Genomic DNA, 9,683 nt, shown 5'->3' on the forward strand with positions numbered 1-9,683 from the left:
TATTTCATTAACAAGTTGAGTTGTCTAAAAAGCTCCCCGCCCTGGTGACCACTACTTTAATTCGCCATCCAGCAGTTATGGCTGAACGCAAGAGGAGCGACTCTTCGGAGCTGCTTCACAGCTGTAAATGAAAACGCTGCCAACTGTGATGTGTGTAGGAAAAGCTGTTCACTACTGTGGCAACACCGCAAACTTATTTAAACACATATTAAAAAAACAAAACAAGAAAGCGAGCACGGAGCTGCTGCAGAGAAGAAGTGAGGGGGAATGATGTCTTCCACTGAAACTTGTCATGTAAATGAAAAATGTTGATGAAAATGACAAAAGTAACATACCTGAAACATTAAAATGGTTGAATATATTAACCATGTAGTGTAACTGTGAAAGGTGTAGGATTCCTATCAAGCATAGGCGTAGAATTGTGTATGGACCATATGGACGTCAGTACACCAGTATTAAGGCTGAAGGAAAAAAGATGCGCCTCCTGTGGCACACAGAGGGTTAAATCCCCTCCCACTTCGGCACCGCCTCCCAACAGGTCTGTTTTTTGATTGGCTCAGCCCCGGCTGTCAAAGCTGTTTCACTTGCAGGCTTTGCCAGTGTTGAGGACAGGAAGTCAACACTGTTCAAGTGCAACACATGTCCGAGGATGTCCAGCAAGAAAAGAAAGGTGGAAGACATTAGAAGCTATTTCACCAAACGAAGTGTAAGTCTGACTGGCTATGTCCCCACCAATGTCCAAATCAAACCCACACCCTTGATAGCAATGTTTTGCATAGATAAATACACAAAGAAAATGGCCTTTTGAATGGCAGGTTCGGCTTTAAAGCCCTGCCAGAGGGTCTCTGTTGTCTCTGTGAACCGAGTTACAAGCAGAGTATGTTCAGTCTCAAATACCACATGCTTGCAACAAAGACACCTGAACAACTCTATATGCGATGCACTTTCAACAGCCGATTACAGTATTTAGGTTACCTTTACAAGTGTAAAGTTGGACACTACATTGCGTTAGTATTACAAAGGAATGTTACATACAGGTCGATATGCCCATCCGTCGTTGCTTATTTATGATATTTTTCCACTTCCATGTTGATGAGTATTAATAACTTGAAAGATATCTCTTTTGAGGTGCATTTAGAACAGATACAACAAATATGTGTTTAAGCTGTGCCTTGAATGTGTTACTGATAACATGCAGACGCTAAATGTGGCACTCTGTCTCCCACTACTGCATTCACATCAAGACACAGTTGTTGTTTGGATCATCTGCCTGCTGAAGGGGCTGGCAGTTTGTTGCATGTACTCACATGTTGCTAATGCTAGCTAGCAAATGTCAACATTGCCAAGCATAAGCATTCAGCATAAGGGACACTGTACCACATTACATGGTAGGCTATATGTTTAAATGAGCTGCATCTGGAAACAGCCTTGATGAGAGCTGTGAGGTTAACATAGTTGATTTATTAATTTGATCTCTTGGTAAGATGAAAATCCTGATTAGATGCACCTTTAAGAATTTGATTCATTTTTTAATGCTTTACAGCTGTTTTGTCATATTTCTTCATTAGAAATACAGCAGATAGTTATTAGAAACTACTAGGTGGTAGCGCACAGCTATTGTGTTTGATCAGTGTCTGTTTCTGTCACAGTAGCTTTGGGTTGTGGCCTCTTCATAACCCTGCTGGGTGGAGAGGAGTCAAGGAGGAACCTGAGACTCCAGCTTGTTCTCCAAGCAGCGTTTGAATTACATAATGTGGGTGAAATCCAATTGTCTCCAGTCATCTCGGGCTCCCATGTTATCCATCATTTTTATTAGTGCGGCAGTGAGATAAGACTTTGTTATGTTTCTTGGGGAATCCATTTTCACATGACAAAGAATGGCAATTAAATATGTTTTAACTGTGAAGTTGCTTGAATCACAAAGCTGCAGGACATCTGTCCAGGTGAGTGTCTCTGAGGCGGAGAAACAGATGAAACACAGAGGAAGACTGATTCCACAAAGTTTGTGGTTTCAAAGAACAAATCTCCCTGCAAGAGACGAATTGGGTTGATATAAAGTGTAGAGCCGGCCTGGCAAAGAGGCTGTTGTACAGCACAGGGATTTATGAAATTGAATTTCAATGGCACATTGAGCAGTTCATTGAGAGCGTGCCAAAAGTGAGAATCCTATGACGGAGTGAGACAAATCACTGCCCAAATGAGCTGACAACAAGATGCCTGAGGCATTGCATTACTATTCAATTAGCATTTAAGAGGGCTTTGGGGAGAATTGTTTTGTTCTATTTTGCAGATAAAATATGAGCATCTCCCACAGATTTCTCATTAGGGCCACTTTGAGGGTAACTCTCACCCCATTTATCTTCTCCAATGTGGACCCCTGGTGATTTGAAAGCTTCACATCAAGAGGAGGGGAGACACTATTGAGTTATGCTCATTGAGCTGCGGTGTGATGAGTCGTTAACTACTTTCCTTTCAGTTCCTATCTGGATTTGCTGACGCTGAATGCATAGCGGACGCCTGGAAACACGATTGGAGTGATAACAACACCCTTCCATATTCAGTTTGTTCAGGTTTTGATGAGTCGTCTCGCTGGTGTCTTACGTCTCGTCGTCTCTCCGCTGACTAAAAACTCCGATTTTGACGTCCCGTTCCACCTAACCACCCGTCTCAATTCAAAATGCCGTCTATCATTTGTTATTTACCAACACGGCTTCTCCCAGTGCTGCACGGCCGTGTAAACAAGACCTCAGACAGCAAGCACAAACAATTTTACATTATAAATCCCGTCCTATCTCCGTCAACCGCCCGTGCTACTTTCATTTTGTTTTTCATAAATCCATTACGAAGACTAATATGCGTGAGAAACCTTTCCTTCAGTCTCACGGCGCATTAATCACCCGGCCTCTAATATGCTTTTGTTCTGATTATGGCAGTGGCTAGCCCAGAGCTGATAAACACCTATGACGTCTGGTTAGTGTCCCTCCTGGGCCTCTGTGTGACCAAGAAGCCAAATTGCAAAAGAAAATCAACCGAGAAAAAAGCCCAGTTGAAGCCCACAACAGAAAGTACGCCACAAAGAACACACAGCTCTATTCAATCTCTACCTGCATTCGCCCTTTTTTTTTTTCCCCACAATCAATTTGATTTTCTCTTTTTAATTATGGCAGGATGATGATGTATGCTCCACTAATAAGACATGAATGGGAAATGAAAGGTCGCTGAGACCTAGATAAATGACTCCCATTATTTCACCAATCGGATAGAAGCCCCTCTATATGTTCTAATTTGAATGATAATAAAATTCTGAATTGCTTTGTCCTAGCAGGCCACTTTCTCCATGATAAGCAGCCAGGCAAGGTAACCTTGTCCTGTAACCCAGACTCCCGCTGCCTTCGGAGAATGTAATTGCTTTAAATTAAGGCACGGAAAACACACACAGTTCTGATCCAGAGATAATGCGACTAAACTCTCATTTGATTTTTTTTTTTTTTTTTTTTTTTTTTTTGCATCAGACTGTGGCAAAAATTAACTTTCGAGCAAAAATGTTGCATTTTACCCCATGCAAGGAAATGAACAGAGTGCTGCAGGATGAGCCCTTCAAAACGCAGAGATGAGTCAGCTTTTTTTTTTTTTTTTTTTTGCACTTCTGGTTCTCTCAACTTGAAATCAAGGGGGTTTTGAATGTTTTTTTAAGGTCTGCAGTTAACACAAGTTTAGGAGATTTTCACATTTGTTCAGCACGTAGTTTGAAGCTTTATGAGTCCTAAAAAAAAAAGTGGCTAAACAGGACTACAGAAGTTGTCTGGAACATAAAACGTAACAGCATCATACACTGGTCAAACCATCATTCGTTCATCGTAGCCTACACCAAGCATGATTGGCTCCACAGAAGTATTCGAGGGTCCTTATTTTGCTGTCCAGATCAGGTCAGGAAATGAATTAAAGCGAGACAGTGTGGATTAAAACCAAATGCCGATATAAGCATCATCTCGTGATCGTACAGAAGGACGAATTATCGTACAAATACACGTACATCCTGCAATGCAGTCACCAGTCCACCTGTAACGGCAGACGATTGTAACTCAAGCTTTCCACCTGTACATAGATCAATTTACAGTAACGTGTGTGTATAGTGTAACGAGTAGGAAGCTTGGTGGCGGTGACGTTGAAGTCACGCAACTGAGACTTAGTTTTGTATGTTTCCTCAGGTCAACTTTTGACTTCTGGCGACTGCATTTATGCTCAAAACTGACAAAGAAGGAGTTCATTTGTGAAGGTCTGGCCGAACAAAAACGTGAACGTGTCCTGTATTCCTGTAAGCTTTCCTTTGCCACAGAGTTTATTTTCTTCAGTGATTCAAACTCCAATCAAAGAATCTCATCGGCGTTTTTTGTTGAGGGAACAACAACAGTGGCTCTAACCTCTGGTAAGCCTCCCGGCAGCACTCAGTAGATCAACAGTTTGCAATCAATGTGAATATATAAGAGTTAGCTTTGTTTGTAACTGTACTTCAAAGTGCTTCTCATGTCTAGTGCACAAAGCGTCCATTATCTATGCTTAGAAGTCCTAAATGAATTGTTTATTTTTAGCCGGACCATTGGCAGAGAAGGATAGGATGGCTTCGGGAGTATAAATAATAAATCACATTGTCCTTGTCTTGGAATACGTTTGAAAAGCAATGAAACGTGATAAAGTGTCTCATCCGGATCGTCTGATATTTGTGGCAGTCACTCGCGAGTTGACATGCTGCGCTGTATAGGTTACTTATGGCACAAGTCTCAGCGGGTCTATAGCACAGGAAAGGAGATGGCAAAACAAGTCGATGTCTGTCTGTAACTGTGCGCGGAGCAGGGCTGCAGGGCCGGCCGCCGTCTGGATCCAACACACCAGGCACCAACCAACACACTTCTTAGTATTAATGATAATGATGATATGCTATAACCGTATGATGCATTATCAATTAGAATAAAAAAACACAATGAAACCAAAGCAATCTCTGTCTGACTTGGACTGCTCAGCATATTTCTTTCTGAATTAGCTAAGTGCAAGTTTGAGGTACACATGTACTTTACTTAATTAATATCTCCATTTGATGCTGCAATTATACTTCTGCTTATACTTAAATATACATGTAAGATGGAAATGTTGGGTATTTATTTGACAGCTGTAGTTACCAGTAAGACGTTCTTGCAGTTAGTGAGTTTCTTTTGTTTTAAAGCGCAGTCCTCCAGAGCATTAGTTAGTATTTCCTTTTGACCCTTCACTCAACCCAAAAACAGAATGCGAAACCATCTGCAGACAGACTTGAGTTTCTACAGTGTTGATATGTGAAACGTGGAAAGCCTAAAATGTTAAGGTTTTGTACACAGGTTTAATCATACCCTCATACTGTTTCAACAAAATACTTACATCAGATTAAAAATAATAAGTGATATATATAAGAGGAGTTGTCATGAATAAACTGGTCACGTGATGAGTCTTACAACATTTCTTGAATTAAGGCTGACATCGACAACAGTGAGAGAAAAATAAAAGACTTTCCTCGACAGTTTAATCTCTCAGTCCCTCCTAAAAAGTCTGATTAAAACTCAAGCTTGTTTTTTTCTATGACCACCCCCCTGATAATTTCAGTACAGCCCCTGATTTTGCAGATGAAAATGTATGAAAAATGATGCATTGTTAGCTGCATAGAGTTAGAACATAACTGTAAACTGATGCTTGCACATTAATGCATCGTAATGAGTACTTTCATGTTTCATACCTCATGGACATTTTTCGACTGTGTGCACCTTTTCTTTAGGTGATTGCAGGACTTTGTCAAATGTCGAAGTTTCTTTTTAAATTGTGTTATTTCCCCTTTGTAAGTAAACGATCTGAATGGTCTGAGAACTTTGCAAATTAGCAAAAGGACGTCACTTTGTGCCAAAAACTGCTTGAGACATTAGAACCCACATGAAATACACTTTTTTTAAAATGCTGTTCCACATTTTAGATCAGTGTAATTGAGGGATCATATGAAAAAGATAGTAGATGTACTTTAGCAATCAGCATTGTGCTTTTATCTCTTTATGTACCATAAAATCAGGCAAATAAGATCCAGTGATCTCCGTTTGCAGACCTTAGACTGTTCTGGCGAGCTCAATAACAATCCACCTAACGTATGACACTGTGAATTTACAGTACATGCCGAGCACGTCTATTTTCTAATGAGAAAAAGCAGGTCTCCTGCATATGTCGTGGGCTGTTGCATATCAGGTCATGGGTTCAAATTTCAGCAGCAGCCAGTTTGCTGATGGAGAGAAAATCCACTTATATATTTAACATTTTTTTGTGCATGCTATGTTTCAGAAAATGTTAACACATTTTATAAAATAACAGGGATAAAACTGTTCATTTTAAAGAACTGGTGACATATCAAACAATTTTATAAATATTTAAATAGAAGGTGGTTTACCCTATGTAACCGTAGTAACATTCTAGTTAGTGTTATCACTGTATCACATAAATCACTCATATTGCTAAAACACTACTGTTAAATTGTTGTGCAGTATATGACTGGGCTTTTTTTTTTTTCTCCGTATTATGGCAGCATTTTTGTCTTCGCTGATTTTCTCCTTCTTGAGGGCGTTCTCGAAGCTAGGTTGTAATTATCATAACTGTAGCATAATTCTGTCTCGTCATGCCTCGTCACTGTTTCTTAATTAGTCTGGGGTTTTTTTTTCCTCCTGGTGTTTTTATGTCTTTGTGAAGTCCTTTTTCACATCTGCTTTTGATAGAGACTTAAAACAGCTTAATGAACCTGAACATAACTTGTCAGCGCGACTCCTCCACTGTAAGGCATCTGAGGTAAGGCGTATAGGTGCCGCCAGACAGGCGTCATGCCCGTTTAACTTTGCTGTAAGAGGAGCTGTGGGTGTGAGATGTCTGAGGCAAGTGAAGGGCTAAGTTGAGCATAACCGGGTATGTCTTTTAATTAACTGGGAATAACAGGTCAGCCCATGGATATTGGAACACATCATACCAAATTGGAGAAATGTGTTTTTGCAATAAATAGCAATGATGTGGTTTTGTGGATTCATTTATTTTGATTAGGCCCATTATTGTTCCACTTTATGAAATTAATTGAATTCCTCATGCGTTTGAGTAAACGGACAAACGAATTAATCAAAAATTGGCAAATGGGTCTCCATTCAGCTGTGCTCGGAGTTTTGCCATAATTTGTGCATTTGTGTACATAATGCATGTCTGTCCATGTGGGTATGCGTACGTGCGTGTGTGTGTGTGTGTGTGTGTGTGTGTGTGTGTGTGTGTGTGGGTTGTGGGCGGCCAGAGCATGTATGGTTTTTATAATGATGTGCTTGCGTGCGTGACCCTGTCTGAACGCTGGAAGAGCTGAGATGAGTTCACTGACAGTAAAAACCAGAAAAAGATTGTCACGCAGCGAGATGCCATTGTTTTGTTTCACACGTTGGATCGGCTCAAAAGCCTTCCATCAGATCATAAACAGCGTTTGACACATTTTATGTAACCTCCCATCTCTTCCATTTTCACCTCAGTGAGAGTCGGCGACTGTTGCTATTATTGGATAACATTTGCCATCTTGTTTGCAATTACAAATGAATCACATTAAACATGGTGAACAGTTTTTTTTTTTCTTTCTTTGGGGCACAGTACGGTTGCCCTGACAGTCCGGCACACTTAAATAAAGAAAGACAAATGGAGAAAAAAAACACACATAATGAAAGATATGCAAACCACGAGCAAATGAAGAAAACATCTTCAATTTAACAAAAGAAGTAAAAAGAAGCCATGCAGCTATAGAAAACATAATTAGAAGACATTGCCTGAATTCAAACGATACAGCCAACTACAGAAGATCGCTGCAAACACAGATGAATCAACCAATTACTGAAAACACAATAAGTACAGGCAAAACAACCACATTTAGACATGAAGCAGTTCCCTTTTAAGTAAGATATTCAGAAACCTGGAGCTTCTGCTTTCATCATCTGTATTTCAGCGTTTCAAGAGGTTACAGTCTCAATTAAATCAGTATGTTTAAATCAACTCCTGACACAATCCACAGATTGTGATCCACACCTACTCTACTCTCACATTCACAGAGCGTCACGCGCCGTCATTACGGGCTGAGAAAAAGCATCAGTGGACATTTTGGAACATATCAAAGCATGGTTGCTCTGAGGACATGATAGGGTGGTATACCTGTTTTTATCTCCGAATGCCACCCTGATGTTTTCTGAAGCCTGCCTACCACTGACACAGCCTTCAAACTATTATCTCTCGGCTTCCTTTCCTCATCCTCGTCCTCGTCCTCGTCCTCGTCCTCGTCCTCATCCTCCCCCACTCCCCAGAACATAAAAACACTCTCTGCAAGTTCCTGTCTCAGCAGAAAATATTGTGAGATATAATGATGATGCGACACAGGGAGCAGAGAGTAGTGAGGGAAAGAGAAACAGGCTTTGTACGCCGCTGTGCGCAATTTGTGTTTTTTTTTCTCTCTCTTTCTTTTCTTTAAAGTCGTTTTTTTTAATTTTTTTTTTTAACTCTTTTCAAAATACAAACGTCCATATGAGACAATATTAGTACACTACCCGCTAAAGTGAAGGGAGGTATGTTTTTTAATGGAGGGGAAATTTAATCTGAGTAAAGTAGCGATTATGTAAATTCCACAGCACAACAATGGGATCATCAATAAGAGCGGGATGTTCATTAGGCTCAGCGAGCTTTAATATATGGATGTTTTGGCTAATACACAGAGCAGATTGGTAAGCAAGCCCACTCATGCATGATTTCTCTGTTAATCGCTTGACTGTATTCAAATGTGTCAGCCGCAACGGGATGTTACATCTCATGCTCTTCTTACAAATCATATTAGCAGTCAGAGCCACGCAGCAGCCGCAAATGCGCTCAATGCGAAACACATATGGAACTTCTTTTTGCTGCTTTTAAGACAAGTTTTTATGGATCGCTGTGTGTGTGGCGGAGGGGGGGGAATGGCGATTTATCTGCCTTGCGGAGGAGACAAAGCACCGTGACATTCAAGGAGTAATTGGACTAAAATTATGTCTCAGTTTGTCTTAGCTGATGAGACAATCTTTATTAAGAGATCAATGAACATTTAAATTGCAGAAGTTTGTTTGAACATCATGTTGTGGTTCATGTTTTTACTGCCCCGAGGGAGATGAGAAAGTTTTTTTTTTTTTTTTTTGTCTGCTTCCTTTCAGCTCACTGACATTCTGTTGAGATGGATGTGATAAAATAACAATCAATCAGCGCAATGGTGAAGGTTATTATGATGGCATCGTATATAAATATGATACAGACGATGCTGTGTAACAACTGAACAACCTGCTGCATTCCTGATGGACTAACTCCAGCTCCCAACAGAAGCGTGACGCTTTATGAGACATATTTCCATCTTTACTGCGAAATGCACCTTTACCTCTATACGATGGGGGCCTTCACACTGGGAAGGCTGAGGACATCTTTTTTTTTTTATCCCCATCACTTTTTATAAACATGATTACTTATATGTTAATGTGCTAAAAATATAGCTTGCACCAAGAAATACCAAATACGTTTGATTGATGCTCAGTTTTTTAAAGGTGCATTGCACATTTTTTTTCCTTTTACAAGTTCAAGTCAAAGCTCTTGATATATTT

The sequence above is a fragment of the Acanthopagrus latus genome, chromosome 18 (assembly GCF_904848185.1).
Source record: "Acanthopagrus latus isolate v.2019 chromosome 18, fAcaLat1.1, whole genome shotgun sequence".
Taxonomy (NCBI): Eukaryota; Metazoa; Chordata; class Actinopteri; order Spariformes; family Sparidae; genus Acanthopagrus; species Acanthopagrus latus.